The sequence below is a fragment of the Myotis davidii genome, unplaced genomic scaffold (genome assembly GCF_000327345.1).
Source record: "Myotis davidii unplaced genomic scaffold, ASM32734v1 scaffold334, whole genome shotgun sequence".
In the NCBI taxonomy this organism is placed as follows: Eukaryota; Metazoa; Chordata; class Mammalia; order Chiroptera; family Vespertilionidae; genus Myotis; species Myotis davidii.
The window spans coordinates 1,403,782-1,415,714 of NW_006285797.1; the positions used below are offsets into that span (position 1 = coordinate 1,403,782).

The 11,933-nt window shown below is 34.4% G+C and overlaps 1 protein-coding gene across 3 annotated transcripts in view; it reads left to right on the plus strand.

The window, feature by feature from the left end:
* KHDRBS2 (KH domain containing, RNA binding, signal transduction associated 2) overlaps window positions 1-11,933 on the plus strand; it is a 484,502-nt gene that overhangs the window by 411,175 nt on the left and 61,394 nt on the right. The window lies entirely within an intron of this gene.

An 11,933-nucleotide genomic window follows, 5' to 3' on the forward strand; every position in this document is an offset into this window, starting at 1 on the left:
TGAGAGAGAAACATCGATTAGCTGCCTCCTGCACATCTCCTACTGGGGATGTGCCCGCAACCCAGGTACATGCCCTTGACCGGAATCAACCTGGGACCTTTCAGTCCGCAGGCCGATGCTCTATCCACTGAGCCAAACCGGTCTCGGCCTCTGTACTCTATCTTACTTTTGTTCTTCCTCTCTTCCATTATTTCTCTATCGTCTATCATCTGCCTTTTATCATGTGATTATAGAAACTAAATAAATACATGTAATTTAAAGGTTAGCAGTGTTCATACTTTTGAAACTACCTTAATGAAGTATTTGGTACCTATTGTGTGTAGATCAGGGATATGTGTGTCAGAGAGACAGAAAAAGACTGTGCCTATGTGTGTACGATATGTGTTCTGACAAAGATCAAGTCAGCAGGAGAACAGGTATAAGTCTTATATTTGCCTGAATAAGTTCAAATGAATAAAATTGGGAGAAGAAAAAAAAACAGAGGTTCACCACACCAGACAACGGAAGTTTATTTTATACTATTATAGTCACAAAATTTGTATACTTTTTTTCTTTTGATTATGGTGGAGGATAACACCATAACATTTATTGTCTATGTTCTAAAGCAATTTAAATATAGATGGTGGTTTTTAAACATACACAATAAAGAAGCTAATCTCAATAATTTTTTTTGTTTTTGGTTGGAATATTTTTTAAGAATCTCCCCCATACCAATCCCTAATTATTTTAATAGTTATGAAGTCTTTCCAAATTCTGTATGTATACACAAACACACACATACTATTTTTCCAAAAAGGGAAAACTACGGCCCGCGGGCCGGATCCGGCCCGTTTGAAATGAATAAAACTATTGAAAAAAAAGACCGTACCCATTTATGTAATGATGTTTACTTTGAATTTATGTTAGTTCACACAAATACTCCATCCATGCTTTTGTTCCGGCCCTCCGGTCCAGTTTAAGAACCCATTGTGGCCCTCGAGTCAAAAAGTTTGCCCACCTCTGGTTGCACTTTTACTAAGGTATATTGTAGGATAGAATTCTATAAATAAATTGCTAGGTTCTAGGGTATGCACAAAATTAAGTTTTTATAAATGGACATTCTTCAAAATTTATATTCCCATAATCAAAGAATAGGAATATTACTTTTCATATCCTGGGTATAATAATAGCTAGTTGCAACTTTTGTTGAGGTGAAAGGCAAAACAATGTTTATTCATCTTATAAAAATTGCCTTTCTCTGAATATTAGATTCTGAGTAGCATACCTTACACTCTTTTTCCCATGTTTTTCTTATTTTCTTTGATTGCCTGTTTAAGCATATATTTTTAAAAACAAAATTTATACTAACTTAAAAATCCTAATTTGGTAATCATTTTAAAATGAAAGACTAACATTCCTATATGGCTACACATACATCTGTGCTGTTTTCTGTTCATCTTTTTATTAGATTGAATCATGTGAACTTACCAGTTTTGTTGGTAAAAAGAACAGTAAATATTGGCAACTTCATTTGATTTGATCTAATATACTCACCAGAAATTATATTAACAGTGTCAAGGTGAAATAGTTAATATTTATGAATTTAATTATATTCACTGTTCACATTTATTCATTGGAGAATGTACAATATGCCATGATAACTTCTAGATTAAATAAATTTATTTAAAAATTGTTATTAAATCACATTCTGGGGGAAATCCATCATTCATATTTTAAATTATTCCTCATTCTTGTTATACTCTTGGTATAGTTTTTTTTTTTAATTTGCTACTTCAAAATAATTAAAAGAAATAATCTTTGTAAAATTACTGAAAGAGTCCATTCTTAACAAAGTCATTTTTTAAAGTTATCATTTGTTAATATAATGATTGAAGTAATAAATACTTTCAGATTCTTAATTGGAAGTTGTATCACAGAGTATGAAGCTAAGATTGCTAAAACACTAAAAATCTTTATATATATATAAGCAAATTAAATAATTCATATTTTAATACATCTCCAAGACCAAATATTAAAGCAATTATGTTTTAAATAACTATTTTCAAAAATTGTTCTTAGTTTGGAAGTCTATACTTACTGCTATGTTTAATTTTAGAATATATTTCTTGTAACTGAATAAAAGAAACTTGATAGAGTTATTCTAAGGTGTGTTTTCATAGCTTTTTAATGATATTTGAGAGCTGTGATTTAATTGCTTTAATGATTATAATTTAAAATGGTAGAATTTGATGTTATCAAGTAAATTTTAACAATATTCATACTAATTAAATAGTATATGTTCAGTAGTTTACAAATGATTAACTGAGCTCAAGCTTGTATAGTTAATGGCTATTCTTATTAATCTCCTACACATATTACAGTTCTATATAAATTAAAATGCAATTAGTTTTAGAGAATAAATACATATGACATTGTTTTAAAGGAGGTAACATGGCACTATATTATTTTTAAATGGATAAACTACATAGTTATGTGACTTCATTTCATTGAGAAAATAAGTTTGATTTTATCATTTAAATACACTTGAATAAAAGCATTGAAAAATGTGTTTTTGAGCCTAGATCATGAGTTTTGAAGGCAGGGACTTTGTCTTCATTTTTTTAAATATATTTTCTTCCTTCAGTAAAAATATATAGTTGACCCCTGAACTACTCAGTGGTTGGAGGCATTAACCCTCCCCGCCCTGCACAGTTGCAAATTTGCATATAACTTTCGACTCCCCCAAAACTTAACTTGGCCTACTGTTGACTAGAAGTCTTATCAATAAACAGTCAATGCATATTTTGTATGCCAAATGTACTATACACTGTATTCTTATGATAAAGTAATATAGAGAAAACCAAGAGGAAGAGAAAATTCACAAGCAGTACTGTACATATTTAGTTTTTTAAAAGTCCATGAATAAATGGACCTGTGCACTTCAAACCCATGTCAACTGTAATGAGCATTTGCTACATGCTACATGTCATGTTAAGAATAAAATAAGATTCAAAGGCGCTCCCAACTTATGGAGAGACTAACATAGATGATGGCAATGCAAGATGGAAAGTGTTGGGGAGCCATCATGTGTTCCTGACTTAAACTAGAGTAGATGGAACATACTTTTTATAAAGGTGATGCATGGGTTGAGCTAAACAGATGTGTAAAAATGTGTGAGATTGAGAAAGGGGAGCTAGACATTCTAGGTAGGAGAAGGAGCCAGGTGTGGGAATGAAGGGTTGATAAGTTCTAAGAAGCAGTTGATTACAACACTAAAGGCTGAGAATTTTTATTCTTTCAAGCAAAGTGATTATATTTTGTAAAAATTTCATTTTCTCTCCCAAGTTATGGTAATTTCAAGTATTGTACTCAATTCTTCACTTCCCCTTCCCCTATAGTAGCATTACACATCCATACTTTTGCCATAGCCTTAGAGTGGACAAAGTGTGCTTCTCCATCCTTTGACTATGTCCTTGGCCAATGTGATATAGTGGAAATAAAGTAAGGAAAGGCGTGGAATGTGCTTGCATCCTCCTCTGCTTCCACCATTTTTATGAGAAGAATATGGCCTGTGTAGCTTTCTAGTCCAAGAAAGATGATAGACATGATATATCCTTCAGTTTCAGATAAGTTCAGCCATTCCTAGCCTAGATCAGCCCAAGCACAGACAATTCATACCTGAGTAAAGTACGTGAGACAAATGAGTGAACACTGTGTGCTTATCATTGTATGCTGCTGAAATTGTGGTGTTTGTTATGCAGTAAGAGCTAACTGATACACAATTGTGAGCATAAATGCTGCCAAGTGGGTGGTCAATACAAATTTTTTGAATGGAGGGAAGACCTTTATCTGTTACAGCTATTTTGAGAATTGGATTATTATAGTTTTTTGTAAATCATGTTAACTTCTTACATATTCCCCTGGAACTGAAAAAACAAAGCAAGGCTCTAGTATACAAAGTTTACATTTGGGCCCTTCACATATGGCATTTATAGTCTATAAAAGGAGCATAAAACTAGCAACTAAAATCAATTGATTGATCTTAAACTAAAAAGGTGAGAAATCCTGGCATGGCCACTCAACTTGATGACAGGAGTACAGACCTGACTCCTGCCAAAACAATGATGGCTATAACTGATGCTTTGTTTATACGGCAAGCAGAGACAGCTCATTGCCTACACAACATGTCACCAAAGACTTTGATTTCCTAATATGTGATACTCTGGATTTTCAACTCTTAAAAACAAAACAAAACAAAATAAAAAAAACTATGAAACAAAACCAGGCAAATCAACCAACCAACCACAAAATATTTCCCAATTTCTCTTTCTGGATATATATCCTTCACTGTGCCCTCTCCTAACATTTTTCAAAAATATTTAATTTGGCAGACAGAAATCGTTAGTCCTCAGTATCATGTTTCTATTCTCTGGATAAAATTAATGTCTCCTCCTACTATGCAGAGGTTTTCAAAGTGAGATTCTAAAGAGGATTTAAAGTCAGTTCTTAACAGGGTCCCTTCTCTACATCAGCAACAATCTGTCCTCCAGTTTTAAAGGTTGTGGAAAGTGAAAAGTTTGGGAATTTCTAATATGGAAAATACATGTTGGCTCATTTTATTTTTTTATTTGCTTGTTTTGAAAAATTGGTCTTATTGATGGCTTAAGGTGTCTACACTTGATGTGATTTTGAAAAAGAAATTTGTAGAAAAATATTAGCTTGAGTTAAGCTCAGATTCTGTCTCTTTTTTAAAAAATCCTCACGCAGGGATATTTTTCCATTGATTTTTAGAGAGAGTGGAAGAGAGAGGGAAAGACAGAGAGACACATTGATATGAGAGGACCACATTGATTGGTTGCCTCCTGCATGTGCCCTTACCAGGGCCTGGGCCAGGGAGGAGCCTACAACTGAGGTCTGTATGCTTGACTGGAATCGAACCTGGGACCCTTTGGTCAGCAGGGTGATGCTCTATCCACTGAGCTAATCTGGTAGAGCAAGCTCAGATTTCTTAAAATTGACTTTTTTTCCTAGGGAGATTCAGTTTATATTGGGAATATTATCCTCTTCTGATCAATTTATACTTCATCTTTTGTTTTAGAAAATCATTCCCTATAAAAATGGACCTGAGAGTTATGGTAGAAATAAATTATTTGCACATTTGTCTTAAATTCTTTATGTCATTCTGGTGCTGAGAGATAGAATGAAAGGGATGTTAGGTAATCTATATCAATAAAATTAAATTTCTGTCTTTGTGTTATTACATCATGTAAAAATAGTTGGACACATTTTCTTCAAACTTAGAACATACTGTTTAGAATGTAATGTTTTATATTTTGACTAGTGGCCTACATGGTTCTCACTTTAGGAACTTTACCAGGCATCTCAAAATGAAAGGCCACCATTTTCTGTAATAATTCCTCTGAGGTTCAATGAGGGCCTCATATGTCTATAAAATAGGGTAGATGCTTTATATCAGTGGTTCTCAACCTTGGCTGCACATTAGAATCACCTGGGAATCTTTTTAAAATCCTGATTTCTGGGCCTCATCCTCCAGAAATTCTGTTTCTTTGTTATGGGGTGGGACCATAACATTAGTAACAAACAATTTCCGGAGGATGAGGCCCAGAAATCAGGATTTTAAAAAGATTCCCAGGTGATTCTAATGTGCAGCCAAGGTTGAGGACCACTGCCTTATACAGTGGGGCCTTGACTTACAAGTGTCCCAACTAATGAGATTTTTGAGATACCAGCTGTCTCTTGGCCGATAATTTGTATTGAGTTGATAGAGTAATTTGAGTTAAGGATCTCCTTAAGCTCCTTAACGAGCTCGGTCTCGGAACAAATTAAACTCGTAAGTCAAGGCCCCACTGTATGCTGAAGATGCCACTGAGCTTTCAAATAGAAGCCCGCATGTAAAACTCACAAGGGCGGACACTCTGATTGTAGGTAGGGTGCTTCTCATATGGACAACAGTAGGTAGCAACAGGTATGTGTTTATTATAAATGAATTATTCTTTTCCCAAACAGATAAAATATAGATTTCAGAAGTAAGATCCGAAATTTGGACGTAAATGACTGATTGCTGAAGAAAAGTGCTAGGAGCCATGATTGAATTATTTTTGAGGGGAGTGATGGAAATGAACCTGGCTAGATTCAGTGAATTCAAGAAGAGAAATATTAGTCACATGTGGAAGAATAAAATCTTACATATTTTTTAAAATCAACAGGTGTTTTGCATATTGTAACTGGTGATATATATTTTTTTCCAATTTTTCTCTAAAAAAAAGTGTCCTAAGTTTAACTGAATTTAATTTATTATACTAATATTCTTAAGTCATCCAACAAATAAAGTTATCTGCCTATTTCTTGGATCAAAATGTACTAAGACTACAGTATGTATTTAAAAATATCTCTAACATGTTGTGCAGAGAGTTAGTGTACTGAAACGTAACCCAGGAGAGGAAATATAAAGTACTACAATTTGGTGAGTTTCTTCTATTCTTATAGTGGTTTATAATTGGGATATGATTGCTAAGCAATCAGATTTAGAGTCAGACAGATGTGGGTTTAATTCCCAGCTTGGATATATCCAAGTTGTGTGGTTTTGGACTTTATGCCTCAATTTTATGATGAGTAAACTGGGGATGGATAGTATCTACTTCTTGGGGTTATCATCCGAACAAATTGTGGTAATTAATGTAAAAAAAATGTGCATGCAGCATAATATGCATTGAATGTAGGTTGTTATTAGTATTAATATAAATTTAGGTCTACCTCATTTATTTTGCATTGCCATATTTTCTAACTGGCGGTTTTCTGATCGAGTGGTTTTGAAAGAAAACAGTTTATACATTTTCTGGTCAAATGTTCTCAATTACTCTTTACTTCCCAATTTAATTCCTTCATGAGAAGTATATTATTTGCCACTAATACAGATTTCCCCACTTTTTTCTTCTTGTTATATTAAAATTTTCTTGAACCACATACTCATCTAAGAATCAGCACTCTTAATTCAATAGTTCACATACTGTCTTTATCCTTATATTGTTACATTTATTAAGACAAATGTCTAGCTTTTACTATTATGTTATCCTACATCATAGCAACAAATATGTCTTTCATTGCTGTTGTTGGAGTTATATTAAGTGGAGGAGAATTGCTAGTTTAAAATATTGAGTTATTTTATTCATGAATAGTCTACAAAACAAAACAAAAGGAGTTTAACCCATTTCTCTCTCACATACACACACACACACTACCTGCCTCAGATTAACTAGTGTGATTTTAAGTAAATTATCATCACCTGTTCAAATTTATTCAGCTTTAATTTGAGGGATGAAGTACTTGTTTCACCAAGTTATGCTAGGGAGTTCCACATGAGGTAAAGGCTGAGAAAGCCCCCCTCACAGTCCTGGGCATATTAGGCAGTGCCAACTTGGCTCAGTTTCCTTAGTGCCAAATCCTGTGTGAGTCCATGGAGTTAAATAAGTCTTAAAAAGAAGTCCAATTATTGGAGCTGGTATTATATAGTTCAGTAGTTGTTCATTGTCTCAAAGACATGCTCTGGTAAATTGTTTTTATTAAAATGTATGGCAGCTAATATAAAATTAAAATCTTACAATCTTTCTTTATATAGCTTATGTGATATTTCATAGCCTTAATATAAGAGTGCTAGGCCCCGGCCAGGTAGTTCAGGTGGTTCGAGTATAGTCCGGATATGCCAAGGTTGCAAAAATAAGGGGAACAAAAAAGAGATGTTTCTCTCTTTTCATCCTTATTTCCAGAGTGAAGCAAACCAAAGCCAAAAAACTTACATACACAAACCTTGTAACTCCTTTACTAATTTACTACCCAAGCCCAATCTATGTTTAGATTCCTCACTAACGAGCACCCAAACCCAAGTGTCTTTGTCTTCTCAATTCTTCACAAATGTATTGTTTCTTTGTCTAAAAGAATAAAATGTTGGCTGGCTCATCCAAAAATAAAAAAGAGTGCTGAAATCCTGGAACGATACCAAACATATGTTGTTATGCTCTTATCACAACAAAGAGGGTATTTCCTTTGAGGTTTCTATCACCTGAGACCATAGACGCCCTGGCAGTGTTTTAGCCTCAACACAATGGATCTCTCTGGATGCTTTCATTGTGTGTTACTGTATAATTCCACTGTGTTCTTTCCCAAATGAGTAAGTAATAGTTAGAAAGAATTTTTTAAACACTTTCCTATGGTTTCTTGGCATTCTCTGCTTCAACGCTTATTTGCAAATGAGGAACAAAATAACTTTATTACTCTTTTTCTGTCTTGGCAAAGGCTCCTAGTGTTGCTGCCTCTTGTCCATGGGTTACTAGCACAGCATGGCAACATACACTTTTCCCCTCCTTTATTCAGGTCCTCCTCTAAAAATGAAACTGAGATTTTATATTTTATGAAACCCAGAGTAGTTTTTAAATCTTTTTTATTGCTCCTTTTCTTTTTGTCTTTCCGGTATAATTTTAATCATAAGTACTTTTAGGTGATCTCCACTTCACATTAGCCTAAAATGCAGTATATCAAACTGAAAAGATGAATGCATACAGCATGCCCTTTACCTGAAAATTACATCTGTTATGTATAAAAAGCATCAAAGACCCTGAAGAAAGACTAGAACTGAGCAAAGTTCAGCAATATGATTCTTTTAGTATCAGAGGTAGATGATACTGATGTATTTTGAATTAAGAAGAAAATTCCTTCTAAATTCTTTGTAATTTGAATCAAATTTTAAAATAGAGGAGTTCAACATTTTAAATTCTTTCGGGTTTTGTTCACAACTGAGAGATAACCTTTGCAATTGAAACAATGGGCTCTAATAAGCGAAAGATGGTCCCTATTCACCCAAGTGTGCATAGAAATTTACAACCTGTCCTTTTCTTGGATACTCATAAAACTCAGTATGTCCATGTAATTCTAAAAAGTGGTGGATAAGGTCCTCATATACATTTGAAAAATTGTGATTCTCTATTATTACTGGTTTGATTTCTATACTGCATGACTCGCATGTTCTTTCATTGTATAAAATGGTTCCCCTGATATATATATAAAGGCCGCCTTTGCCCTGCCACCCGGCTCTTGCCTGCTTTCCTGGGTTTCTGATCACGTTCTTCCGTCCTTCCCCTTTCGCCTCCCATCATTGCGCCTACATATGCAAATTAACCACCATCTTTCTTGGCAGTTAATTTGCATATCGCCCTGATTAGCCAATGGAAAGCATAGCGAAGGTATGGTCAATTACCCTTTTTGTCTTTTATTAGATAGGAGGATATGCATAACCCACGGACACAGACAATAGTGTAGTGAAGGACTGAGGTGGGCAGGTGTGAGTTGTACAGGGTCAATGGGGAAAACAAAGGGGGCATCTGTAATACTTCCATCAGTAAAGATAAATTTAAAAAAGAAAAAGCCTAATGGGACAGAACAAATGTAGGAAAAATTATGTCTTGTGTGATTTTATGGTACCAAGGCATTCATGTTTAGTTGTGCAGATTAACTGAAATCCCACCCCTCCCACTCAAATACAATGGATATATTGTTATCAACATTTTATAAAATGGAGAAGTGTTAAAGCCAAAATTCAAATAATGATAATCTGTCTTCCAATTCCATAGTTTTCTAAGCACACTAATCAAACAGTTTGTGACTTGCATACATACTTATTTCATAGAATTTCCATCAGCGGGTTTAAAAAATCTGTGCTAGGTGACTTAATTTGACATTTATGGTGTTAGTCTCCAGACCAATAGTATACCAATAGTATCAAATACCTCAATGTAATGATATATTTCCGTATTATAAATATTCAGGGACATATTAGTTGGTATATACAAAATCTTCCAGATTAAAATGATCTATTAGCATTTTATAAGCTGGTATAACCAGTGTATTATTATTTGATGGGAAACATAACCAAATGCTATATCACTGGCACAAAATCTAAAAGGCATTTATAAGAATTGCTAAACAGACATGTACATGTTTTCTAAAATAAATAACAGTCAAAAGTGTCAGTTCAATTCAAACCCAACTGCCTTGATGAATGCCAAAGAAGGCCAGCCCCTGACAACATCTTTCTCTAATCTGCATCCTTATTTGCATCAGATTGGCATTACATCTCTTCACTGACCACAGGGTTTAAAACTCAAACACAGCTTCTCTAGAAAGTCTTACTGTGGACAACAGGAAGACCTGTTCTCTAGCATATGGAACTGGTACACTAAAAATACAGGGTACACAAAAGCGAAGCTGCTGCAAATTTCATTTCGATTATTTTCAATCCTAAATTTTTGCCTGGATCTCAGCACTAAACTGTATTTAATATAAATAAACAACAGGTGATACAAAAAACAATAATCTTTTCCACTCAATTATTGATGAAATTTTCAGAACTCCTCGAGTATTTCTCTGCAGTATTTCCCGAAGTATAATTCCGTGTGTTTGTGTGTATCTGCCAACATATTTAGATTTATGCTTAATGTGAAGGTGCTCTATCAAACTAATGATTTTCTATACATTTCCATGATTCTTTATTTCCAACTCATATAAGTTAAAACCAAGAGCATCATAAACTATTTCCGAAGTGCATGGTTTTCTATTCTGTTGGTAATGGCTTTTCTTTTAAAAATTCCTCTCCAGAGGGCTGCTGGTATAGTGGGATAAAGAAGAGTTTGAGGCCTTATTCTTTGTTGATTCTACACCTGTTTGCAAACTTTCTCTAAGGGGAATAATGCAAATGCTTTTTGAAAAACAATTATAAATTTATAGAACTTCTCTCACCTGTAGTAAGGTCAGAATGTTTAGGCATACCATGTATAATTGAATTTACCAATTAAAAATACCGTGGCATGCATTTTAAATAGCTCATCTTTTTTTAGATGAAGTTCAACATTTGGACTTCAAGGAAGTTAAGTGCTTGTGATTTATTTCAAGTTATTTTTGTGAATAAATAAACAAGTACGAGAGAAATGAATCTTCTCCAGTGAATCAAGTTTGCCATTTACCTCCTGCCCAAAGGCTCAGACCTTCACAAAAGTTTGGCCAGGCTTAAAAGACAGCCTGTTCTGGGCGAAGACAAAAGTTAATTAAAACTGAAACAACAATCCTTTGCACACATTCTGGTTCCTTTAGGCTGCAAGTGTTCATTTAATTTTTGTTGATTAGCCAAATCCTGCCACTATGATGCCCATCAATTGTATCCGGCTGCAGCCTGCTCACCGTAACTTGCGGCTAAATGTGCTACCAGGGGAAATGAAAGAGCACTTGTGTTTTTCGAAATAACTTGGTGTTTTACAAATGCCAAGTAGGAACTGGGAGCAAGTGGCTTAGTGAGGTTGACTTCATGGACTTAGAAGGAAAGCTGGCTAACTTTTGGGGTCTCCTAATACCTCCCAGACAAAACACAATTCTTAAATCTTGAAAACTGAGAAAAGACTTAAGAGCAGTAAGTCCATTTTATTTGCTTGGTTTGTGTATTGCCTTTTGTTTTCTATCCCACATATGAGTGAGATCATATGATTCTTGTCCTTTTCCAGCTGCCTTATTCCGCTTAGCATGATACTCTCAAGATGGTATTTTAAATTATGAGATGCAAAAAGGTTCTGAATTGCTATTAAAATTGCTTTCTTGTGTGTGATGCATTTAGAAAAGTACTACATGAGAGGAATAGACATAGCATTTCAGCTTTTGCATTTTTAAGAATCACAGAAGGATAGAGTCACAGAAATAAATGCATAGAGCAATGTGGGAGTGTAAGGACTTCTGGTGTAGCAGTGTTAGGTAAGTCAGGACTCAGTATTCATCATAGTTATCAACTACTGCTAACCTGTAGACACAAGCAGATGTCTAGTTAAGAATGTTGTGTTTGTTCTTTTGAACAAAGAAATAGTGATGATTCCCTTACACATTTCCCACTGAATTCTTTTTTT